Source organism: Aethalodelphis obliquidens, unplaced genomic scaffold (genome assembly GCF_003676395.1).
Source record: "Aethalodelphis obliquidens isolate GAN/ISIS:26980383/991018 unplaced genomic scaffold, ASM367639v1 scaffold74, whole genome shotgun sequence".
Taxonomy (NCBI): Eukaryota; Metazoa; Chordata; class Mammalia; order Artiodactyla; family Delphinidae; genus Aethalodelphis; species Aethalodelphis obliquidens.
In genome coordinates, this window is record NW_020838018.1 from 1777316 (window position 1) to 1803851 (window position 26536).

The 26536-nt window shown below is 54.1% G+C and overlaps 1 protein-coding gene across 11 annotated transcripts in view; it reads right to left on the bottom strand.

Moving 5' to 3' along the window:
- The window catches only part of SEMA4D (semaphorin 4D), a 105178-nt gene that overhangs the window by 41773 nt on the left and 36869 nt on the right, over nt 1-26536 (bottom strand). For 2 of the 11 annotated variants that reach the window (XM_027091989.1, XM_027091994.1), the window contains exons 1-2: nt 18340-18451; nt 17690-17757 (exon numbers count right to left, since the gene is read on the bottom strand). The exons of 5 other annotated variants lie outside the window; for them this stretch is intronic. The gene's annotated coding sequence lies outside the window, so the exon portion shown is untranslated. Of the gene's footprint in view, nt 1-17689; nt 17758-18339; nt 18452-20035; nt 20204-26536 lie in introns of those variants that run through there. 4 more of the 11 variants (XM_027091991.1, XM_027091996.1, XM_027091990.1 and 1 more) reach the window with 3 other exon arrangements.

A 26536-nucleotide genomic window follows, 5' to 3' on the forward strand; every position in this document is an offset into this window, starting at 1 on the left:
CCCCTCCACCTCCTCCCCAGCTACTCCCTCAGCCCCTCCACCTCCTCAGCTACTCTCTGCGGAGGAAGCGGCATGAATGAGGAGTCGTAAAGCACATATACACACTACAGGAGTGCACACTGAATCAATGTTAACACAACAACACAAGCGACACTGCGGTGTTGTGATACAGTGGGGACACTCCCCAGTGCTGGGGAAGGTCCACCAGACCTCACAGCCACACTCAGCCACATTGTAGCAGAAACAAGTGTTGGGGAGAAGCAGGTGTTTTCAAGCCAACACCAATCCCCGTGGTAGCTCTAACTGTGATTTTACCTAGATTTAAAGCTTTTTTTCTAAAACGCACGGCCACGACGTCAGCTTTTACTACCACCCCTGCTCCATGAACCTGAAAATGTCTAAACTCTGGGTCCATCTGACTCCAAACTCAATCAAGCCCTTTCTTTGAGAGCCTGACTGGGCTGCCCCAGAGCGACCTCTGCCCTCTCTTCCCAAACTGTGTGTCGGCACCACCCCAGGACTCTCCCTCAGTCCGCACCCCCTTCCACCCCTGCTGTCCACCCTCCTGCAGGGCTTTGAGAGCACACGGTCCAGACTCACCTACAGACGTCCTGGTTGGAGCCCCCTGTGCACCCGGAGTCCGTGTGATTTCAGGGGCTGAGAACCAGCAGAAGTGCCACCGCACTGCCTGCCTTTCCCTGCGTGACCCTGCCTTCCTGCTCCACACACCCCGGCTGTGCCCTGCTGGGTACATCTCCATCATACCCACCTCCCGAAATCCTGGCTGTCACTACAGCTTGGCTCACGGGCCAGGGCAGCCTGAAAACTGCCCTCAGAATGGATGCCTGGACTTGACCGAGCTTTGCTTACTGGGTCCTGTGAAAAGTTATAAGCGAGAAGAATAATGAACATCCCACCAAAAGGTAAAGGTGAGAAAGTGACTGTTCACAAGAGTAAAGCAGGCACTCCTGCCGGACTCCAACAGCATCACTCATGACAGAGGTTTCTACCACGCTTTGCTGTTTGTTTCTACTACCCTTGCACTCTGAGTGACCCAGGGCACGTACAGTATCATGAGACAGGAGGTCACTCAGGTCCCTCGTGTGCAACTCTCTGGGGTGTGCACATGCCTGACCATAAACACTGGACACCTGAAGGAGCCCTTGGTGTGGGCCAAGAGACTTGGCACCGATAACGGGGCAGCAGCCGTGCGGACCCCTGCTGCCTCTGGGAGCGGCAGTAACTTCCACTCCCCAGCAACCTCCGGATCCTTCAGAGCCCTGAGGAGGTGGGTTTCATGTGCTGCTGATGCAGAGAAAGAGAGAAAATGCAACAACTGGCCTGGAGCCAAGATCAGAGCTGGGACTCCCTCCCTCCAGGGTCTCGCATTACCCAGAGGCCTTGTCAGCACCTGACAGCTCAGGACAGCCCATCACACTGGGGGTGGGGCGGGCACGTCACAGTGAGCAGGACAGAAACCGCTCTCTGGGGAAGCCTCGTGTCTCCAGTTTGAGCTGATGCTCCTTCTGCCCTGGAGCCGGCAGCTCCCAACCCTCCTTCTCCAGGAACTCAGGGGAGAGATGAGGGGCGTCCCTGCTGCACGGCTGGCACTTCAGAAACAGTGGTTTCTTCTCTTCACCATTTGGTGAAGACGTCACAGAATCTGCCCAGAAAGAACCATCTGGAATCTGGGGCTGGCAGAGGACTGCACTCAGGGCTGCCAGGGGCAGTATCCTGCACCCCCAGGTGCTCACGGCCCCCTCCGAGTGGCCTCCGGGAAGCACGTGTGGTTGCACCAGGGGAGCAGACTCCTCTTGCCCTGCACAGGGCCCCCAGACCCAGCTCGGCTGCAGAAGGACAAGAAGGTCTCTCCTCTCGGCCGAGGCGGGAGGGACAGGCCTGGGAGCCTCACCAAGCCCAGACCCAAGCGGGGATTTCTTTTTTAAGTCCGAACCACAAAATGCCACTCTCTTTGCCTTCATATCTAGTGATTCCTTAAAAATACACAGCAGAAGTACAAAGTCAGGCCAGCTCAACCACAGGCCATCATCCAGCTCGAGTCGGCAAAGGCCGGAGCCAACACGAGGCCCTCTTCTTTCAATCCTGCCTCCCTCCCCGGACGTGGCCTTCCCTCCCAGCTTGGCAAAACCCATTAGGGAATCCACACGCTCCGGCAAAAGTGCCGTGAAGGCCCAGGTCGCCTCACCCTGACAGGACACAAAGGAACAGCCATGTCCCATCATCTTGGGCCCAATTTCTCCTCAGTATTGATTTTAGACTTCCAACGGTTCTCTACTGTGCACATACCACTCGCACAAACCTTTGAGTCTGACTCGCCAGCTTCCACATCCCTTCAAGGGGACTTCAGGAACGCCAACTCAGCCCTGGACCGGCTGAGCACCTTGCAGCAAAGCCTGTTACTTTGAGACTCTGCTGCCTCTGTACCGTGGTCAAACCACACCAGCCCCCACCCAGTCAACGGTGGACCAAGAAGCCTCTGTCTGTCTGACCCTGAGGTGCTGTGGAAGCCGCCAGGAAGGTCAGAAGGGCACACAGTCCAGAGAGACGGCCATATTGGAAAAATCAAATGCCTGTATCCCTCCAGATGGCAGGAAGGTGCCTGCGAGTCACCTCTGCTAGAATTCCCAGTGTGAAGCGAAGCCCAAGTCACAGTGAGGCATCTGAAGTAACCACACACACCCCACAGTCCGGGAATTCACTCTGAAGTCGCCATACACGGAAGAGACCACCCACATTTCACAAGCCACTGCTGGCCGGACCCGGGTCCTATTAACCTGCAACCTGCCCGGAGCCCAGCCTAATGGCCCCAGGGCCCGCAAAGGCCCTGTCCTTTCAGCAGATGGAATTCCACAGCAGACAGGGCGGTCCCTTTCTGAGCCCTGTGTCACCTTCCAGATGATTCAGAACGTGTGAGACACGGAAAAGTGGCAGCTGGAGCATCACCATCACACTGTCATCTTCCAGGTGGAAAACTCCAGCTGAGGGGTTAACCAGCCTCGCTCTGTCTCCTGCCGTGCCCAGGAGGCACCTCCGCTCTGGGACCACTGCTAGGGAGCGGGTTAGGAATGAAGCAGGAACAGAGGCAGAGAGAGGCAGAGAGAGGCCAGGAGGTCTATCCTCCCCATCCATGGGAACCAAAATTAACTGAAAAATCTACATGACATTCTGAACATTCTTAAACCACATACAACAGCTCCACACCCCCTCCCCCACTAGGGTCGTGCCAACCTGTCCCTGTGGAGGACGGTATCTCGGCCCAGAATGACTGTGCCCAGAATGACTGGGCACAGGGGCAAGGCACCTTCCTCAGCATCGGCCACAGTTACACCAGGTGCCCGGCCAGGGTAAGGCCTCTGAGCACTGCACACATTCGCCACCTGGCGCATGCTGGGCACCCTCGTCCAGCAACAAAGGCCACGGGGATGCGATGTAGGGATGGAATAGAGGGCACCCCAAATGTGGTTCTAGAACAGCGCCAACCGGAGGAAAGGACTTGGTTTTCTAACATCTCAGGACCCTTTTTGGTAAGATGCACATGGTTTTAAAGGCTGAGTAAATGTGAATAATTGCGCTGCACTCATCTCTTTTCTGACCATCGGACTTACTCAGCTGATAGAAAATAGGGGTGTGTGCACACATCAAACATCCCCGTTCTGTTGAGGATGTCAAAGCTTGGAGGCCTCGCTTCCTGCCGAGCTGGACCTGGAGCATGGCCATCTGGCTGGGCCATCCGCCCCAGGAACAACCACTCCTCCTTGGGCGCCCCCTGCTAAGACCAACCCGAGGCCTGGGCGAGGTGCCAGGCCTCCTCGTGAGCATGTAGTCCCACGAGAGACACAGGGTCAGGCCTTCCTCATCCAGTGGGTCCCTGATGACCGCCGCGTCCAAGGAGGTCCACCTGACTCCTGCTATCCTCATGTCATGGGACATGGAGCAGGAAATCATAGGGGGCAAATGTCCACCTGTGGAGGGTCCGGCAGGTGGGTCCGTTGGGTCCCTCGGTGTGGGCTGCTGCCCCCTGGGGTGGGAGTGTGCGCCTGGTGGACTGGCCTCAGACAAAAGTGGCTTGGTCCCCGGTCCTGGGAATAGGTGCTTCCCTTGTCTGCAAAGCTGGCTGTGGGCCAGGCCTTACCCAGGCACTTCTGCTTTCCCTGCGACCACAGAGAAGGACGTGGTCTAGACAGATCCTCCTGGGCAGTGTGGGCACCACTTCCCATGAAGGTACTTCCTTATGCTCCCAGCGGTCACGGATTCAGGACACTGCCACCCCCACTGCCACAGCTGCCCTCTGGGCTCTACACTCGGTGCCACCAGTCAGGTCCCTGCTGGGGACATCTGAGTCACTGCATGTTGGACACAGCGAGGGACTCAGGCAGGCCTGTGAGCACCTGCTGAGGGCCAAGTCCAGGCACAGATATGGGGGCCGGGCATACCTGCAGCCCCCCAGGTGGGCACTGGGCAGCAGAGCAGACAGTGGGAATCCTGGGCCAGACTCCAGGCACGCCTCTCAGAGCTGCACACATGTCAACCCGGTAAATCCTCAGAGCCCCCGAGGACTTGGCCCTTCATTTCAGACAGGAGGAATCTGAGACACAGACAGCTCTCAGCCCTGTCCGGCCGTCCACCTCTACCAGGACGGCGCTCTCCCCTGCACTGGGACCCTGACAGCACTCACACCAGCCCTTCCTCTAGGTGTGGGGTGATGGGCGCCCCCAGGGAGGAAGTGCTCCCAGAAGAGCAGAAAATGAGCTCCAACTCTGGGCTGGCTGTGGGGATACCAGGAAAAGCAGAATTCTCATCCTGACCTTTGACCTTGTCAGCGGCCAATGGGGCTTCCCTCAGGGCTGGCTTGGCCCGGCCCTGCCTACCTTCCATCAGCCCCCTGGCGTCCTTCTCAGCCTCCGGGTGCCTCAAAGCCCCCCAAAGCCCTGGGTCTGGAAATTGATAAGGAGGGGCAGGGAGGGGCCCCTGGGTAGAAGTCATTCATCTCAGGCCCAGGAAGCAGCGCAAGCCAGGGCACCGACAGCCAAGGTGGCCCCAGCTCCTTCCGCAGCAATGGTCACCAGGCACCTGACCACCTGACGCAGGTCTGGAGGCAGCTCCCCCTACCCACCAGGGGCCCCACAGCCAGCAGCCACACCATCTCCCCCTGGTTACCTCTAGTCTTAGCGTCACTCGTCACCCGTGAGAAGCCAAGCAGATGCAAGGGGTAGCGCTGACTTCCCCATTATCACTGCAAGAGCCTTCCCAGGGCGGGGCCAGGAACGGAGTGAGTCAGGCCACCTATGACCCCAGGAATACACTGCCGTCTCACAGGGATTCTTCCTTCCAGCAACCGTGTTCATCAACAGATATTCGCAGATAAGAGTACAAAGGGCTGGAAACTTTCAGAAGCCACATCTGTGTCGAGCAGTGGGGTCAAGCGTCTGAAACCCACCGTCTCACCCCAGGCCTGCTCCCCACGTCACCTCGCCACTCCTCAGGGCTGGAAAGCAGAAATTTCCCCACTCCCACGTCGGAGACCCTGACCTAGGTGGATCACATCACGTTAGTAAACACATCTGCCTAACTGGGCTTATTTAAATCCAGTTTCTCATCAAAATCTCAACTTGTTCCAAGTTAGGAGCCCAGCAGACACTTTGTAAAGGACGGTTCTGGCCAAGGACGGCAGCTGCATCTCAATCTCCAGGCCATCCACATGTCCCCACCTCCAGGAGATGCCTTTCCCCAGGGCAGTCCGGGAAGCACGCCCTTTCCAAATAAATGCACTTTGCTAACTAGGTCAGGCAGGAGTGCACACTACCCATCGTTTCTTGCTAGCTTAAAAAAAAGGCGTAAGAGTGAAATGAAATAATTCACACAAACTGCAGCCTGCACAGTGAATGAAGAGGGACTACTTTCATGCTCAGAAGGATGTGGTTTCTGTTCAATGTCAAGCTGTTTCAGACGGGACATTCTGCTAGACGGGACAAACTCAACTGACAATACCACCTCATTAAAAATTCTATAACTACAACCAAAGGGGAGAGGGAGATGGGAGGAATTGGGAAACGGGGATTGACATGTATACACTATTCATAGTATGTATAAAATAGATAACTAATGAGAACCTACTGTATAGCACAGGGAATTCTACTCAGTGCTCTGTGGTGACCTGAATGGGAAGGAAATCCAAAAAAGAGGGGATATATGTATACATATAGGTGATTCACTCTGCTGTACGGTAGAAACTAACACAACATTGTAAAACAGCTATACTCCAATAAAAATTAATTTAAAAATAAACAAATAAGAATTATGTTAACAACAACAACAACAACAAAAAACAACTCCATAACTACAACACTTTGGAAAAGACATTTCCGAAGTTGCTGCTTCACCCTGACCTGTGGTCAGAGGGGGGTACCCAGTGGGTGGCTCTGCAGGAGGCTGCCCAGGACAGGCTTCAGGCTTGGGATGGCAACCACACCCAAAGCATCCACGGATGACAGAAGTTTCTAGAAACATTTCAGCCACAGGGAGGGGATTATTCAGAGGCGAGGACATACATAACAAGGCTCTCCCAACTTGCAGACCAGAAACTTGAAGCTTCTGCTCCAGCTTGCCCAGCCCATCCCTGCCCCGGCCCCCTACCCTGCGAGGTCCCTGGGGCATCTCTCTGCTCTCTCCAAAAACCAGGAGAGCCACGCTGGGTAACCCCCCTCCCTCCCTCCCGCTCATGCACGGAACCCACCATCAGTGGATTACAAGCCCCTCAGTCTTCAGTGGAAAACAACTTACTGCCTTCCTGGAGGTGCCTGCTGCCAGGCTGCCAAGCCTCCCCCCACACCCCGACCCTGGCAGGAGCTGGCACCTGGCCAGCAGCACAGCCCGTGGACCACGTCTTTCCAGGCCAAGGGGACCTGCAACAGTTATTGCTCACTGGTGAGGGCGGAGCTGGGCCTGGCTTTCTGGAGGAGTCTAACAAGCTCTGCCACGCTTCTTTCCTCGGACTCAGCAATCCTACAAGTTCAAAAGGATGCCAGCCCAGGAATCTTTACCTCCATGTCACTTTAACGAAAATAAAAATTTATAATCTAAATGTACACTCATCAGGAACTGGCTAAATAAATAATAATATTATAGCACGCTCTGCCATCAAGTTAATGCTTGTTGACAAACACGGATGAACACAATACATTATTAAATGCAAAGAGGAGACGATAAAACAGCACTTAAATATAAGCTTATTCATGTAAAAAAAATAGCCAGGAAAGCTCACGCCCAGAAGGGTGTGGGCATCACTATTCCAAGCGCTCGCTGGAGCTCAGTCCCTGATCCCAACAGGGCAGCATTACCTGCCTTTGCAGGGGAGCTCTCTGGGGCCAACTGCACCTGATCTTGGAGCCCAGGGCACCAGGCAAGCTGGCCATGATCGCCTGTCGGAGGCGGAGAGGAGGCAGGTGCGGGAGGTGCTCAGTTCTGGGCAGGGGACTTCTGGGGCATCTTTAAATATTTTCTTTAGACTTTTCTGTATCTTCTCATTTTTTTACATTAGGAAATGCATTTTTCAGTACTTTTCTTACAAAACAATCATGTCATTTCCAAACAACAGCAGCTTCTCCAGATTCTTTCAGTCTGTTTGCCCCTAGGCCACCCCACAGCGAAGGGGAAGGTGGCCCCGAGTCCCCCCAAGAGTGCAGTCCTGCCATCCTCACAGCCGCATTCGAGGACTTCCAGTCCTCAGCCAGACCAGAATCTGCATTTTCAAATCCCCAGCACGACTCTAGTTACCCGTGTCTCCATGTCCCAGTCACACCACGTTCCCCTCTGCATCTGTGCCGCCCTGCCCCATCAAGTCTGACCCGTCCATTTACCCAACAAGAGAGACGTAAATTAGTCCGGGTGCTGGGCCCAGCTGCCTGGGTTTGAGCTCTGTGTCCCCGTACCAGCTGTGTGACCCAGGCCAGCTATTTAACCCCTGAGCCCCTCGGATTCTGAGCTGTAAGAGCTGGCCTCAAAAAGTACGTGGGTTATTATGACAGCACTTGGCACGAGAGACGGTAACCACTAATGTCACAGATGATATTAAAATCTACCACGGAATGGCCTGGGCCATTTGCTAAGCCTTTAACAAGATCATCATACTGTAGCTGCCGAATCCTGCTAAGGGCAGCAGCCATAAAAAACCAATTCTGCCGGGACTTGCCTGGTTGCACAGTGGATAAGACTCCACCTGCTAATGCAGGGGACACGGGTTCGATCCCTGATCCAGGAAGATCCCACATGCCTCGGAGCAACTAAGCCTGTACGCCACAACTACTGAAGCCCGTGCACCTAGAGCCCGTGCTCCGCAACAAGAGAAGCCACTGCAATGATAAGCCCTCGGACTGCAACAAAGAGTAGTAGCCCCCGCTCGCCGCAACTGGAGAAAGCCCACACGCAGCAACGCAGACCCAACGCAGCCAAAAATAAATAAATTAATTAATTAAAAAAAAAACCAAAACACACACACCAACTCTGCCAAGTTTCACGTTTTGCTCTTTCGACAACAACTTTTCCCCAAAGAAACTGATCAGAGAGGGAAGGAGCTTTGTCCTTGGCGCCTGAGGAAATCCACCTCTTCTGCACACCTCCAAGCAGCACTGATCTCAGCCTGTGACTCTCATGTCCTATCCTAAAAGATGTCACCCTGCAGGGTGGCACCTGCTTACCGGAGGACATCTTGGGACAGGTGCTGCTGACGAGAGCAGCTGCCTCATGCAGTGACCTAACATTCATACTCCACAGCAGAAAGAGTAAGAAGACCCGTGGAAGGGAGGAGGGCACTTGGGTTGCCCAGAGCCAACCTGTGAAAGCCAAGGCCAGGAGAGGCATCCCCTGGCCTTGCCGGCGCACCAGAGTGAGGCTCACACGGGGACAGCGGGAGCAGTGCCCACAGCTCCAGGCGCCTCAGACACCTGCACTGGCTCTCATGGTTTGTTGGGAAAGAGACTTTACCTCGGTAGGGTCTGGGAAAAGTTTCTGATACAGTCTTTACCTGAAAGGGGATGATATCAACAGTACCTCTGGCGGAAAGTATAACCATTTCCAAAAGCTTGTTCCTGCATTAAACCCACCTCCCCCCCACACACAGCCGAGAGCACAGTCAAATCCCACCCCAGAGAGGGCACTCCCACCAAAACCCAAGTTCACAGAGTCCAGGGGTACGGCATCCTGCACACCCAACCCAGCAAGAACGGGTAGGGTAGGGAGGGGGGTGCTGGCGTAATACTCAGACCTTCTAACTTTCAGAAAATTATACAGAACAAGCCAAAAACAGCCATAAAGGAAATGAATCCACTGGCCTGGCTGGCACAAAGCTAATCTAGAGCCACACAGATGCTTCTCGAAACCAGTAGCCCTATTGAGGGGCTAAGACACTAAATCCCACAGAAACATATAAGCTGGAAAAGATGCGTCCCAGGTCCCAAGCCACAGCAGAAGAAGGGGCTTGAATCTAAAGTCCAACTGGGGTAGTTTGTTGAATTTAAAGGTCGCATAGGGCTTCCCTGGTGGCGCAGTGGTTGAGAGTCCGCCTGCCGATGCAGGGGACACGGGTTCGTACCCTGGTCTGGGAAGATCCCACATGCCGCGGAGCAGCTGGGCCCGTGAGCCACGGCCGCTGAGCCTGTGTGTCTGGAGCCTGTGCTCCGCAACGGGAGAGGTCAAAAAAGGGAGAGCCCCACACACCGAAAAAAAAAAAAAAAAAAAAAAAAAAAGGTCACATAAGCTAAACTGTGTCACTGGAGAGGACACAAAGAAGGTCTGTGACAGGGCATAATCCAACCAGAGGCAGGGCCGGGGGCACCAAGGCACCCAGAGCCAGGCTGCTGGGCCCTGCACCTTAAACCAGCAGCAGCCCGGACAGCACCGAGGAGGGGGTTGGCTGCGGGGTCCTGCTCACTTCTCCTGCTGGGCACCTGGGAAGGCACTCCTCCTGCCCTGTTCACACTGTCCTCTGTCCTCTCCGTACTGCATGCCTGGGGACCATGGCTGCTCGCCTGGCCCTGAACGCATGAGTGCCTCATGTACAGTGCACGCTCGGTCAGGTCCCTGGGCAGGAAGAGACGCTAGACCAGGGATGACTGATCCTGCCCCCGAGCAGGGGGCTCCTTCTCAGTGCAGCTGAGGTCAGGGCAGAGCGCCAGCACACTTCCTGCTCCCACCGTCCAAGTCCCCCAAGACACACCACCTCCTCCTTCCCTCCTGTTGTTAAATCCTACTGTCCTTTGCAAGCCAGCAGGACTTCCAGCTGCTTCTGAGCTGCTCTAAACCCCTGCAGCACCTGCAGACTAGAAGGTGATGCAAAGCTCCATGCCAGGCCAGCAGTAGCAGCAGCGGAGTCCACGGGCACATTCACGGCCCCCCAGCAGCATTCCAAGTTTGCACAAGCTATGTCTGCTTAAGCCCTCTAGGTACTTCTTACCTAAAGTTTGAATACCACTGGTCTACATGACACAATTTCACACTAGATTTTACATTTTCTTTGCTGGTCAATAATGATTTCATTTGTCTTGTCTCCATAAGTGATTGTGAAGTCCTCTTAGCACAAAACCGCATCTTAACGGACCTACGTTGGTTTCCTATGGCTGCTGTAAAATAATACCACAAACTTGGTGACTTAAAACAGCATACATTTATTATCCCAACTGTTCTGGAGGTCAGAAGTCTGACATGGGACTCACTGGGCTAGAATTCAAGAGCTGGTTGCATTCCTTCTGGAGGTTCTGTGAAGAATTGTTACCTTGCCTTTTACAGCTTCCAAAGGCCTCCTGCATTCCTTGGCTGGTGGCCCATTCCTCTACCTTAAAGCTAGTGAAGAGCACAGGCCAAAGAGCCCGCTTGAGCATAAGGATTATTTTGAGCTGAAGGCAACTGAGAACAGCAGATACAAGAAAAGCTCCCTGCCCTCCCCCATTTGCCTAAAAGCAGGACATAAATTCTCTCTGTAAAAGTGTACCGGAGATGACACTGAGATGAGTCTGCATAATTAACCTTACTCAACATCCTTTATCTACCATATGCTTCCTAGTCACCTTCCCACAATTTACTATCCCTAGGGACCCAACCCCCCTTTCCTTCGTCTTGTCACTTCAAAATTTATTGCCCTTTGTTAAAGTAATATATAAGACCCAAGTTTAACTGCTTCTTTGGGTTTTTACTTCTTTCGTGTGAAGTCCCTGTGCATATAACAATATTAAATTTTGTATGCCTTTCGCCCCTTTAATCTGCTGTCAGTTTAATTCACAGGCCCCAATCACCGAACCTAAGAGCAGAGGAAAAGTTCTTCCTCCCCTATGCCAGCAGCACAGTATCTTCTCTCTTCTCTGCCCTTCTGACTCTCTTATTACGATCCTGTGATTACATTGAGGGCCTACCCAGATAAACCAGGATAATCTCCCTATCTCAAGATCCTTAACTTAAATCACATCTGCAAAGTCCCTTTACCGTGTAAGGCAACACAGTCACTCCAGGGACTAGAATGTAGACGTGTTTAGGGACCTGCAGACCCCCTAGCAGAGCCCTACTGCCATTCAGTAATGTGGCCCTACAAGGGCACAACTCTTAATTTTTCTCCTAGAAAAAAATAAGGTTTTTAGGTGGTCTCCCAATTTCTTGATACTGAAAAGTAATTAAGATTTACTTTTTTAATACTGGGAAGTCCAAACAAGACCCATCTGCCTTTGAGGGCTGAGTTAGCCAGCTGGCCTGAGAGCTAAGAGTCCACGTAGGTGCCGTGTTGGATGGGGGCCGCTGAGAGGGGAGAATGCCACTCCTGCACACCCTCCATGAGGTCAGACAGCGTTGGAGATGCCAACACAGAAATCCAGGCTAGGAAAAGTCAGGATGAGGGCAATCGTAAAGTAGCATGTATTTTAAGAATGCTGGTTGAATAAAAATGCAAATGATTGTTAATAGGAACTAGAAAATAAGAAGGAAACCACACATTCCAAGGTAATCTTGACTTGATGAGTCATTCAGATGCAAATTTTATCCCAATTTTGGAAGGATTTACAAACACCCCCATTCACAGCCCTATTCCTATGTTAATTCTAATCTCAGAACTCTCCCTCCACAGTTCCCAGCCTGGGCACTTTCCCGCCACTGTCTCTTTTTATGAGGCCCTTAAGCACAGGCAGCTTTTTCAAGCTGGCACGGCAGAATTTCTGGTGTGTCTCTGGCCACCCCACCCCGTTCCGGACCCCCAGGGACAGAGCCCTCCCCAGTTCTCGGACTTTCACACACTTGAGTCCGACTGGACTCAAGGCCCGTGGCCTTCATCGGCTTCTTACCAAGCACATGTGAAAGGGAGAAACCAAGAGACCTAAGCAATCCAAACAATAAAGGGAGGTGACAAACGACTCCCTGCCCCATATCCACATCTGCTGTGACACATCCACAGGGACCTGAATCAGCTGCCCAAGTAAAGGACCCAGGAGCCTCTCCTGGCCAGCAGAGCACCTGCCCTGCATCACAGCCTCAGCCCTGGACGCCTGCTGACCTACTGCATGGACAGATGGACTTCTCACAGACAAACTCCTCCAGTCCTCTAGAAGAGTGACTGGTCATTCAGGCCCTGGTCACTCGGGTGGGGGGGATAGAAGGACACCTGCCTGCTTACTCAGCCCACTCCCATTCAACTGATCCGTGAGAAGTGGGAAAACAAAACCCCATCGGCACGAATAGTAAGAAGATGCTGGGATGCACTAAGTACTCAGCCTTACTGTACACATCTCCTCGTCAATGAAATGGGGATGACTGGAACTCATCCCAATTATTGAGAGGATTAAACAAGGTGCCACATGTCAGGCACTCAGAACTAAAAAACCAAACTCTGATTTTTATACATTCTTCTACCCGGTAGTTTATAGATCCTCCTGGATTCTTCTAGTAGGAAATAACAAATCATACCATCTGGAAAAAAGAAAGGAAGAAAAGAAAATGCTGAGCCTCTTGGCAGCAAACCCTAAAGAGCCAAGCCCCTGCTGCCAGGCCCGGCGGCCTCCCCTCTCCCGGGGCCACACTTGCCGCCGGCTCCCTGACCCCACCCTGGCCATGGGCAGGATGGCGCTCAGGATGCGGTCTGGCCCGGCCGCCCCATCCTCACGGGGAGCTCTGCTGCCCAGGGCGTCTGTCCCGACACCTGGGTCTCCAGGGTGCAGCCCGGGTGGGGCCACAGGGACGGGCCACGGGCAGCTGGGCCCACTGGGGCCACGACAAGGCGCCGTTCAGCAGCGGGACAAGGCCCCGCAGTGAGCCTCCCTCGGGCCATGGAACACGCTTGCCCCATTCTTGTCCCTTTCAATGGTCGGCTGTGCTCCATCGATGTGGGCCCGATTGTTCTCCTGTGTGGGCTCATTCAGGGGGGCGGGCAGGGCCAGCCCAGGCCGAGGGAGGAGGAGGCAGGAGCTCCTGTTCCCAAGAAGAAAGGCCCTTAGAGCGCTGCAGGGAGGGGGGAGGGGTCCTGCCGAGGGCGCGCCCCTCGGTGCCCAGGGATCACACAGGCCTGGCCACGCAGTCACCGAGGGCCTCTGAGATCCGGGGAGAGAATGGGAAGCTGCCCTTCTTCCTGGCTCCCCTGCAGGGCCCCGGGCAAGCCCCTCAGCCCCTCCAAGAGTCAGTGTCCAGCCTTGAAAACAGGGACAGTCGTGGCATCTGGTCATGTGGTGGCTGCAAGGTGGCAACGAGGGTGAATGGGGACGTGGTGTGTGCAGAGCACCTCTGCACCGCTGGCCAAAAACCAACGCGGGAAGAAGTGCTGGTAAAGGAGCGCCTCTTCTGTCTCCTGACCACTGCCCATCGGCACATCCTCCCATGAGCGGGCCTGGGACCGCCACCCCGTCTGTGGGGTTGGCTGGGCGGGGGCACACGAGCACCAGTGTGGCACTGGCCGTCCCCCGCGGGGGCTGGAAGGGGGCACAGCGTGGGGATGGTGGTGCCCACACATGGTCGTGAACAAACGCGAGGAGATGGGCAGACACGGCAGGCTCAGCCTCCCAGACACGGCTTCCAACCGGCACCCAGCACCACACCAACCTCCCCCTTCCCCAAAATGAAGAACCTGCACCTCTGCTGCTGCCATGAGCAACTCTGGGCTCCATGAGGGGAGGACACGGGCCTGGGACACAGCGGTATCTGGTGACAGCAGGCGCCAACCCACATGTGCTGCCTGCAACAGGCACAGACTCTGGTGTCTACCTCTGGTTATGCGGCCACCAGGACAGAGGACTGGCTGACAAGTCCTGGGCTGAAGGAAGCTGGGTCGTGATGTGGGCAGACACAGATGACTGCCACGCACACTGGGTGTCTGAGCCTCAGTCATAAGCTGGATTGGGACTGGCCGCACCCATCTGACGGACGGAGCTACACTGTATGAGAGGTCCATGCCCTGCCCCAGCAGGACAGTAACTTGCTCTGTCCCAGACCTCAACTCTAAAATCCCTTAAACACAGCAACCAGGTCCATCCCACCTGCTGAAACAAACAGCGCCCAGGCAGCTGCCAGCACGATGGCCTCTGCCCTTTCTAACTGGATGGTTCCTAATGAGCCACAGAGGCAGTGGGAGGGGGTCAGTCTGTGCTAGATGCAGGAAGACTGTGACAAGGGGCGGTGATGCAGACTCTGCAGGGAGCAGCCCCACCTGACCCAGGCACCTGTCCCGTGACCTCTCACACCTTCCTCTCCCTCAGAGCCTTTGGTGACAGTGCCCTGACCTGCAGGCTTGGAGACAAGATGCAGGAGAAGCAGGAGGGCCACAGCTGGGGTGGGCTCTGTGAACGCCACGCCCTGGGATGGCTTGGGGTCGACTTCCAGAGCCTCCCAGGGCCTTGTGATGGTTCCCATCAAAAGTCCAAGAAGACATGCTCCGTGACTTGGTCAATGGAGCCAGGTGACTGTGACCCTCAGCTAGTGACAGAGCTGGGCTCATGAAATTCGGGAAAATATTAATCTATCCCATCATGAGTTAAAAGCTGCTCCAGTCAAACCAGCGTTATGAAAACACTTTATTTTGTTCGTGAGAAACACGAACGTTTCTGGCTTTAAAAATATTTTGAGGCAATGGACTGAAATATTCTTTATACTCATTGACTAGAATTATATATAACTTATGTATTGTAGTCTGCAACATGCTTTACAATTTTAGAATATTTTCATAGACTTATAATATATGAGCTATATGTTTTTAAAAACAGAGTTTCTTTGAATCCTTTAAGGTCTGCTTGCCGCGAGTCAAAACCACTCTGGTCTGTAAATTGCCTACGAAGATGATTAGCTCTGAAGGCAATTTTCTTAAAGTAGCAGTAACATTAAAAGAAACACTTGGGGGCTTCCCTGGTGGCGCAGTGGTTAAGAATCCGCCTGCCGATGCAGGAGACACGGGTTCGATCCCTGGTCCGGGAAGATCGCACATGCCACAGAGCAACTAAGCCCAAGCGCCACAACTACTGAGCCTGCGCTCTACAGCCCATGAGCCACAACTACTGAGCCCATACGCCGCAACTACTGAAGTCCGCGTGTCCTATAGACTGCGCTCGGTAACAAGAGAAGCCACAGCAATGAGAAGGCTGTGCACCACAACGAAGAGTAGCACCCGCTCCCTGCAACTAGAGAAAGCCCGCATGCAGCAACGAAGACCCAACGCAGCCAAAAAAAATTAATTAATTTTAAAAAATTTAAAAAAATAAAATCTGTATCTTAAAAAAAAGGAAACACTTGAGGAAACACTTTTCTTCTGTGATTAAAGAGTTCACAAAAAAATTAAGGTACCAAAAAAGAGGCTAAGGGTTTCAAACAGCAGCCTTTGCCTTCCGCAAATAACGAGATGCAAAATTTAATTCCGCTTCCACTGAAAACGTGCTCCTCTGATCAGCACTAGCTCAGCAGACCAATCTCAAGATCTCTGCAGCCCACTCAGGCCCCAGAGTGTATCAATGGGTTGATTCAATTTATGGTAAACAGCAAGAGAAGTGTCTATTTTTATAAACCTATTTACAGGTACTTGCACCTTTACAAAAAGTTAGCAAAGAACCAAATGCACAAACTTAGGTCAAATGAAAACCAGCTGACCCATGTTCAAGCTCACCACATCTCAGCATCAATTTTAAGCATGAATACAACCTTATTTGGCTCAAGAATGCTCCGTATAATAATTCTGCAGTCAGTGCATGGCCTTGGTCACAGCTGCCAAGAGCCAGCTAGGGTGAGCAAAAGCGCCAGGGACAAACCAGCCTGCCTTCTGTCTCACCAAGAACAGTCCAGACAGACAATGGAGGCCCAGTGGTCATCACCTGCCCTCTGACCTGATCCTCCCTGTGTGGGTCACCCAGGACATGGAGCTTCTCTCCTATAGCCCCTCACCTGTACACACCCTACACACTGCTGTTCCCAGCCACGCTGACCCCTTTGGCCCTGTCCTCTGCTCGGGCACCTTCCACATATCAGCCACTCAGGGCATCCTCCACACCCTTCAAATGTGGCCCAATACCCTCTGGGTAACATGTCCCTGATTTTCCAGAAAAAAGGAGGCCACGACGGACAGACCATCATGGGGGCTCTCAGGGGGTCTGCCTGGTGGACATGCCATCTTGGGTACTCTCAGGAGGGTCTGTTCAATGGACAGGTCACCCTGGGGACTTTCAGGGGTATGAGTGGTGGATGAGCCATCATCCAGTTGGGGGAAACATGCGTTTCCAGGCAGACAACCCAAAGGTGCTGAGGCGAGAGCCCAGCACATCAGGGCCAAAGCCAGAAGAGAGATGTGGCCAGAATGCTGATAACATAAGGGTGACCCTGGGCTCTGGCCTGGGGCCAGGCTGTGTCAGGATGCCCCCACCACGAGAAGGGGGCAAAGGGAGCCCAGAGGCAGGAAGAGTGAGAGGGCACAAATCACCTCCCGCCCAGAACTAGGGCTTCCTTCTCAGGGCTGTAGGGTCCCAAACGCCTGGCCCCCTCAGCCCACCTGCCATCAAGGCTGCTTCCTGCGGGCATAACTCCTGGGTCGCTCTCACCATTTCCACCTCCACACCAGGCCAGTGCTTTCTGTTTCCAGCTTTCCTACCTGGACCTGCACTAAAATCCCATTAAACTGTGGCCTCTGATCAGCCCCGCAGCAACAGGCTCCACCGCTGGGACAAAGGGCTGGGGGCCGGCAGTAGGGTGACCTCCTCACACAGGGGGCTATCACCCAGCAGGGCAGGGAGGAGGCAGACGTGGGGGACCGACAGCGCCTCCCAGGGCACACGCCCCACAGCTGGGTTTAAACGTCTCTCCTCCCCACTGGACACGCAGCTCGATGTGCACATGCCCGCATCGTGCAGGTATGGACTTGCTGACTGTCACAGGCGAGGCTGGCGAGCTCGCATGTTACTAACGCCCCCTCCCCGGCCAGGCCACCGGGAGTGCGTCACACGTCCTTCCCACCCCTGCCGGCCACAGCCTCTGGGCCCCAACTAGGTTTACTTCCCCTGTGTGGCCTGGGTCATGGTCAGTGCCACAGCAGTGGGAGGGGCTCTGTGGGACAGAGGCCAAGGAGCTGCCCGGCACCCACCCACAGCCCCATAGGCGCAGAAGGAGTGGCTTCATGTTCTCAAGCTCCCCAGTGTCTATTAAGTATAAAAAGCTCTGCAAGGAGCACTGAACTTGTTACTTGGTCACAGCAGCACAGGAGGAATTATAAGGAAGCCAAGTGCCTGCAGAATCTCAGGAGCGGGGTGCCTGCAGCAAGGAGAGGCAAGTGTCAGTGCGATCTGAAACATCAGAAGAAACTGCCCGGCCAGGGCCACCTCCTCTGCTGGCTGGAAGTACGGAGTCCAAGGTGAAATTTGGAAAGACAGATGAGTTTCACTTCTGCAGGCACCCAACAGCTGGCAAAGAATCAGCACCACACACCCTCCCCGCCTCGAGCTCTTGTGTCAAAACCCACTCGTGGGGGGTTAAGAGCCATGCAGGCCTGGAGGGGTCAGCACTAGACACTGCCCGGCATGGCCGGGGTCCCTGGCCCGCCCTCCTCACCCCTTCCCAGTAAGGAAGCAGACAGACCACCAGGCACAGACCCTGGATCAGCCCTAGGACCTGGTTCAAGTGCACCAGGCAAACACCCACCCCTCGGTGTGCCAGGACTGTCTGCAAACCCTGTCACAAGCAGCCAAGCCCGAGTCTAGAGGACCCGAGTCACCCAGGAGGAGCACGCCTAACAGCGGGCAGACACCACCCCAGCAGCAGCGCCAACTGCCCCCCACCCTCCTCCCTCCTTCCCACGGGGCCTGCCCTCCACCCACAGGAAGGCACCTGGTTCACCTTCCACTGACTGCACAGCAGGTGTGCACGGTCCAGTTGTTCCTGCAGAGCCTCCAGCCACCCAGGTGTCTGGGGGACAAATGAGCCCGCCTGCACAGTGTATCCTGCACCCTACCCACCCATGGCTGCCACCCGAGAAGCAGGCTGGGCCACCAGCAGCTGCCAAAGGAGGACCTTCGTGAGGCAGAGTGACACGACAGCCCTAGGCCTGCAGCACCTACACCCACCCCCGCCCCACCCCACCCCCTCTTCTGCTGAGCCCAGCTTCCCTCTGTGAGTCTGTTGTCATCCTGTGTGGGGTGAGGTGTATGCAGCTCAAGGCACACCTCCACCTGCAGTGTGGGCGGGGCTAGGGCCACAAGAGGGTCAGCACAGGCCCTGACCACACCAGGCTCCCAGTGTGGGTGCAGCCAGGCCAGCTTGGGCAGCACAGTGGGAGCTTGGGCACAGAGGGTGTTTGGGGGACACAGAGGACACGTGGGGAAACAGAGCACTGCTGCTCAGAGGGCCCGAGTCAGTGCTCAGGTGTGAGCTCCTAAGGGCAGCCGGCAGACACGGGGTACCTGGGAACAGCCGCATTCACACACGCCAAGGGCACATGCATCCCACCACGTACACACATGCCCTACCAAGTGCAGAGTACTAGCACCCACACCCAGAGAAAAGCCACACCATGGCAAGTCCCCGACACAATGGTGGAGCCAGTGCAACGTATTATCTTTTCACTCCCCCCATGATAAACTTGTTCTCTGTTTAGTCCCTTTTCCCTTGGACACTACTATTTCACTTGTTTAATGATCTTTAAAAATTCTGCACGTGCAGAGGGGTAATTTTATGCAATGCGATGGTCATTGTGTCCCTTTCCACCTGGCCCTCCCTCCAACCTCCACCATACCTTTGTGCCCACTGCCCCTGGCAGCACAGCCACCGTGTGTCCACCCAAATCTTCCTCTGCCCAGGAGCCATGAGACACATGTAAATGTGGACACGCAGTCATGAGTGCATATATAAGAACAGTCCTGTAACATCTCATTGTGAACACAGAGCTCAGCAAGGGGGTGGGGTTCCTTCATCTGCTATCGAAACACACTGTACATACAGCCACTACCAACGTAAAGTTGGAAAATGGAAGACAAACAGGCCAGTGGTATGGAATGGAGAATCCCTGAAGGTAACCAGTTTACATGAGACCATACTATACCACAGAGCTGAAGTTCAGTTCATTGATCAAAGGATGGATTACTGAATAATTAGTGCTGGTACACTGGAAGGAAATAAAACCGGACTCCCCTCCCTCAAGCATCTTACTCCATATTACGCAAAAGCATTTTAGACACACTCAAGAGCAGAATTTGTACACAAAACAATAAAAGACCTGCCAGGAAGTCAAGAGACAGCCTGTGGAATCTTCCTAACAAACATGGGTACCTGGAAGTCATAAGAGGAAAGAAAGACATATTCGACAATAAAATGATTTCATCTTGATGGCAAATGACACGTTAATAAAAGTAATTAGCAAACAACAGAACTGGGAATAAATGTTTTCAAGGCAGAAAATCAACAACATTTGTAACAAATAAACAGCCCCTACAAATGGATAAGGGAGGGGAAAACACCCTGAGAGAAACACGGGCAAAGAACACAAACAGGCATTTCACAGACGGAGGGATCTTTTGAGCAAAGACCCTAAACTCACCAGATTCAAAGAGACACATGTCAAGGAACAAAGCTGCAGCTCTGCCCCTCTCAGACTGACAAAGTCGAAAAGACTGCTCATGTCCACCGCTGAGAGAGCATGCAGGATCAGGGCACACACTCATCCATGCAGGGAAGAGACGGGCTGCTAGATCTTTTTGAAAAGTTATCTGGCATGATCTATGAAACAAAGAGACACACACCCTGCCCCAGCAGTGCCACTCCCTGAAATCCATGCCTGAATAACAGCCCCATGCGTGTGGCTGGGGTATTTACGGTAGCACTGTTTACACTGGCTGTGTTCTTTTCCTGTGGCAGCTCTAACAAATGACCATAAACCGGGTGGCTTAGAACAACAGAAATCTATTCTCTCACAGTTCTGGAGGCCAGAAGTCTGCAATCAGTTTCACTGGGCTGAAATCATGGTGTCAGCAGGGCCGCGCTCCCTCTGGAGACTCTGAGGGAGAATCCTTCCTTGCCTCGCCCAGCTTTTGGTGGCTTGCGGCATTCCTTCGTTTGTGACCACTGTATTCGTCAGAGTCCCCAGAGAAACAGAATCAATAGGATGTGTATATAGAGAGAAAGAGATTTAATATAATGAATCTGATCACATGACCATGGAGGCTGGAGAGCCCTGAGATCTACAGTCAGCAAGCTGGACCCAGGAACGCCGAGGGGACAAGTTCCATCTCTGGTCCGTATCTGAAGACAGGAGAAGACCAATGTCCCAGCTCAAAGAGAGTCTGGCAGAGAGAGGGAATTCTCTCTTATTCCGCCTTTCTCCTCTATTCAGGCCCTCAATTGATTGGATGAGGCCCTCCCACATGGGGGAGGAAAATCTGCTTTAGTCTATCTACAGATCCAAATGCTAATCCCACCCAGACACGCCCAGGATCAGGTCTGACTACTATCTGGGCACCCATGGCACAGTCAAGCTGACACACAGAATCAGCCATCACACCCACATCACTCTTACTCTCTGCTTCCATCTTCTCATCACCTTCTCCCCCTGTCTTTCACATCTCCCCTGCCTCCCTCTCATAAGGACACATGTGATGGCATTTAGGGCCCATCAGATAAGCCAGGATCACCTCCTCATGCAAGATTCTTAACTGAATCACATCTGCAAAGATCCCATCACTAGAATAGGCAACACGCAGAAGTTCCAGGGATTAGAATCTGACTTCTTTGGGGGCCATTCTTCAGCCTACTACAGAGAACCAAAAAAAGCAATCTTAGAGCCTGAGTGAGTGGCTCCAAGTGGGGCCTGGTCCAAGTTCATGATGAACACTGACCAGTCGGTAATTAACCCACCGCCCCCCCACCCTCAAAGATGGCCAAGAAGACAAAGACACACGACCTTGCCTACATAATGAACACAGCTGGGCCTCTCTCAGGTTCTAGTGAGGACACTTTTGCTGCCCATGGCATTTTCCTGCAAAAATGAGTGCCCCCTTTGACTCAAAGGCATGGGCCATCCAAGACCCTGGAGAGCCACGTCTTTCCAACGAGGCAGCAAAACAAGGCAATGAAGGCATGAAGAGTATCCATACAGGGCTTACATAGAAGGATGGAAGCACTCCCTTCCCAAACCCACCTTCTGCTCCCCAAACCAAGCTGGGCAGAGTCCTCAAAGCCAGCCATGCCAGGGGTGGAGGAGGGGCTCTGCCTCACCCACATTCCTGCTGCTCTCTCCCCGCCTCCAGACAGCTTAAGGCTCCGCCACTCACACCCTCTTCCTTCCCGTACAGCCACCTGTCCGAGTCTCCCATCAAGGGCTATCTCACCCCAGGGGCCCATCCTCGTGTCCCCCACAGGCCAGCCTCACTGATGGACGCATGCTTGAGGGACATCTCCAAGCAAGGCTGCCTGCTCTCTGGGAGAACTTGCTGCTGAGCTCCAGCTGGGAACTACCCCTCGGGGCCACTCCTTGGACATCTCCCCAACTCCAGGCGTAGGCTCCTAGGGCCTCCTCCCCTCCAAACTTCACGTGTCCCCAAGCCACACTCCCCGTCTCCCAAGGTTGGGATGCCTCCTAGACAGCCCGGGTGGAGCTGGCCTGTAAGTGGACCCTCCATCCTTCCAGTTGCTCAGCCAAAACCTCGGTGCACCCTCGGCCCCCACCCCATCCCCGATCCAACCTGGCAGCAAGTCCTCTCAGCTCCACCTCCAAATAAATGCCCAGTCGGGCCATCCTCCCACCCCTACTGCTATACTCTGGCCCAAGCCACCACGTCTCTCCCTGGATCACCTCACAGCCTCCTAACAGGGTGCCCTGTTCTACCTTCCAGGGTCCATTCTTCCTAGAGGCCTGTGGTCCTGTCCAAACCCTTGGCTCCCAGGGCTCCCATCTCAGCACCCCTGAGCACAGATAAACTCACCATCTACCTACCTCTTCTCCTTTCACCTGTCCCTTCTGCACACTCCTGCCTCAGGACCTTTGCAGCTACTGTCCCCTTTGCTTGGAACACTCCTCCCCAAACCCAGGCCCAGCTCCTGTCTTTTCTCAACAAACTGCCCCTTCTCCGCTTGACTTCTCTTCTTTACACCCACCACCATCTCACCGCCCCCATATCTGACTTACTGATCCCCTTTGTGGCCCATCCTCCCCAACACGAGAAAGCTCTCTCCACTGTGGAAAGCCTGGTGCCTAGAGCATGTGGGGCACAGCTCAGGAGTTCAGTATGCTGTTCGAGTGATGGGCCCCAGAGGGACCTGTCCCTCCCCGGCTATCAGGGAGAGCTGGGGCTCCACACCCTGGGCTAGCCATGCTCTCCCGCCATGGGAGCGGGGCCGCCCTGGGGGCCACAGCTTGCCCGCACTCCAAGTGTGCACGAACACCACAGGGCGGGGCAGATGTGGAACCCGGAAGCCTGTGCATGCCATGAAAACGTGTCGGATGCACCAGAAAGGAGTTTACTGAAAGGCTGTTTCACTGGCTTCACCCATGCACATGACAGCATCACCACACGCTCACTCTTTTCAGAGAAAAACAGGCTTTTGTGGGATATAAATAGCCCAGCCAGATGTGGGAAGGCCTATGGGTCTCTCCCAGGACTCGGGCCACGTGCCCTGCAGCTACTCAAACAGCAGCCCACATTCACCAGCTTGTCAGCGGGGCTTCCAGGGGCGGAAGAGGGTTAAACGGTGGTCCCTCCTCCCACCAGATCAGTGGCAGGAGTTCATCAAAGCCATCGCTGACACACAGGCTTGGCACGCCAACCAGCACGCACAGGCCACAGCTGTAAGTGGAAGATCAGGCCAGATGCACTGCACGTTTCTTCATCCATAGAAATCAGGGAGACAAAAGCCCAGACAACGGGGAGCCCGGAAAACAGGCAGTCCGGGTAAGGCGCAGCCTGAATGACAGGGAGCTGGGATAGCCTTTCAGGGGAGCAGCGTGCTCACCAAAGCCAAGTGCGCCGGTTCCCCATGCAAGAGAAACACCATCTGAGCACAGAATCCATTTCTTGGATGAGGCCCAGCAGGCTATGTGTAACTGTCTGCAGAAATGCAAAAACAGTAGCACTTAGAGCTGGTTTCAAGGTATTCTCAAAGCCTGATGTACCTACCTGTTCCTAATCTGTGCCTCCCAGCCTATGAGCTGGGCCTTGACAGAAGGGGGAACTCAAACACAGAGGGTATCAGAGAACAGCTGAGATCTGTGCCCCCCACAGAAACACCAGGTGGGCCGCACACGTGACCACGTGCATGATTTCAGGTGTGCCTACAAGTCACATCGAGAGTAAAAACAAATAGGTGAAGTTAGTTTTAATAATATATTTTATTTGGCCCAATACACGTCGAAAGCCCAATCACTTCAACACATAATTAATAGGGTCGTGGACAGGATATCCTACTGTTGCTTCTGAGTCTAGGTCTCCACAGCCACAGCGCTGCTCGGCTCTGACCGGCCACACCGGGGTGTGGAGAAGTGGAGCGCTTCTCACACTGTGTGGTGTCGGCCACAGCACTGGACAGCATGGGCCCAGGTGTGGCTGGAGGTGTGGAAGCTTCCAGTCACTAGGAATGGACCCAACAAGATCAGAGTTGGGGACAGCTATGGAGGGAGGTCCTAGACGCAGCCCTCTGTCCACCCTGGTCCTGGTGCCTTGGAGCCCCGTCCTTAGCAGGATGGACAGAGCACCAGCACCCACGGGTGCTCTCTCACTAGACACTGACCAGGGCAGCCCCTGAGCTGGGCGGTGCTCAAGCCCTTCATCCTGTTATGGCAGCTTTTGAACACACCGCGTTATACACACATGCCTTCTTGTCAGTGACCTGTTGCTCCTGTAATATAATTGTTCCGTATGCCTTGAGAGGACACATTTGGGCTAATACCATGCACAGATCAGCGTTAGGATAAAGTTCCTTGTATATAATTTTTACATTAAAGAGTCATGAACTTTCAGCTCCTCAGGCCACTCACCATTAGTTAGAGCAGCACCCACAGGACCCTGGATGCCCTCGAGGGGTGGTCCTGGGAGCTTGTCCAGGTGACAGCCTCACAGGGCTGCAGCCAGAGGACCAGAGAGACCCTCCCTGGCCTTCTGACACAGGCAGAAGTAATTAACTCCCATTTCAGAGTCACTTAATTACATCTACAGTCGTCCTGCTCTCAGCTCTGCAAGACGCTGAATGCCATTTGCTAAAAATAAAGCACACCTCCGATGGGCAGGTGCTCTATCTCATGCCCATGGAGCCCCCTGCCTCTGGGGGCCACCCTGGTACCCAGGCAGCACGCACAGTGCACTCTTGGTAAGAATAAAACTGTGGGATTAACGACCAGGCAGCACCAAAACAAAAACACTCAGAGTAATTCACTACCTGCACTCAAGTTCTCACCATAAGCAGGACCACCAGGCTTTAAGAGTTTGAGTCAAAAGGGAAAAAGTGACAGATGAGACATAAAACTGTACCCCGCAGACATCCACAGGAACCCTATCCTGGGAGGCCGGAGAGCCCCTCACGGACCCTCCTGTTCCGTGCTTCGGGGAAGCCCACAGGCAGGTGACATCCCCAAGGTAGGCGCCCCAGCACCGCCAACAGACCCACGCCTTGAAGCCAGGCCTCCAAGACCACCTGGTCCCCGTTCTCATGGGAAGACACACAATCCCAGAGGTCAGCTCCTCGCAGAGGCTGACCTTGGATCACCGCACGTCCCCAGGACTCTCGTCACAGAGACAGACGGGCCCGCAGCAGCAACACAATGACATACCTGCTCCACCCTCACACAGAGAACCCACCCGCACGATGTTTCTGTACGAACCCCTTCAAAGTGGCAAAGTTGATCCTGGAAATGAGTTGTTTTCTTCACTTCAACACAAGTTCTAGAGTATTTTTTAATCTTCCTAAGCCTTTCCTTTTCAATTATCTTTTGTAAGCCGTCTATTTACAACGTGACAGGTAAAGCCAAGGGGAGATTCCTAACATGGGGGTGGGGCAGTTCCCAGGGCCGGGGAATCAGGGCAGGGCCAGGAGCCTGGGCAGCAAACACCGAACGCTCCCTCCAAGAACAATTCCATCAGCAGGACGGGCATCTGGAGAGGACGTGGTACTTAAATGTCTTGTGTACACACTGAAAATAAAAGTCACTCCTGGCTCCCTCTAACGCAAACATGTCTGGAAGACTTTTAACCCAGGTCTCTCTCTGGGACACGCACAGATGTCTGCGGGTCTGAAGTGGCCATGGCCCCGCTAGCTCGGGGTGTGACTGACGCGACTGGCACCTGACATTTCCGCCACCCTCCTCCACTGCCATGTCCAGAGCTGCCAGCATGGGTCCTGCTCACTTTGTTAGCTCTTCTGGAAGCTGATTCTTAGGCTGCTGGCTCCCAGCCCAAACAAACTCAATCGCTCCCTCAGAAGCTCTCTTCTCTCCTGGCTTAATCAGAGCAAGTAAATGCAACGAAACGAAAGCTCAAGAAGTGCCCAAGGCGGACCCTGAGCTGAAGACGGCCCTCCAGGGCCACAGCGGGGGCCAAAGCTTCAAATCCAGTTTAGATCTGACTGCCAGGGTGTGAGACTGGAGGTCCCAGGTTGCCAACGCCCCCGCAGGGGAGGAGCAGCATGAAAGGCAGTGATGGATGGAGAGTGAAGAGGCTTGGAGCTAGCGTTCATGCCAGCGCTGGGCGGCAACCCCATTCTGCAGCCCTGGCCCTTCCCCTCCTGCCCAGAGAAGCTGGCGCTGACCACAGACACCCCACTCCTGGACCTGCTCCCACAGCATGGCCTCGAGCAGCCCTTCTCCTGCCCTGGCCTCTGTAGCCCGCAGCTCCCAGACAGACTGTGAACCTTCCAGCAGAACTGCCTGAGCTTTCTGACACCAGCTTTCCTCCTCTGCCTCTCCAGTCCCCAGCTAGTGCCAGGAGCGTAACAAACAGATGAAGCTGCTCACTGATGGAGGAACACCTACGGCAAGACCTGCTCAGGAGCCTCCTCTAAAAAGAACTGCACTCTGCAGGCGGATTTCATCCCCTACATGATGATCGGTGTCATCAAA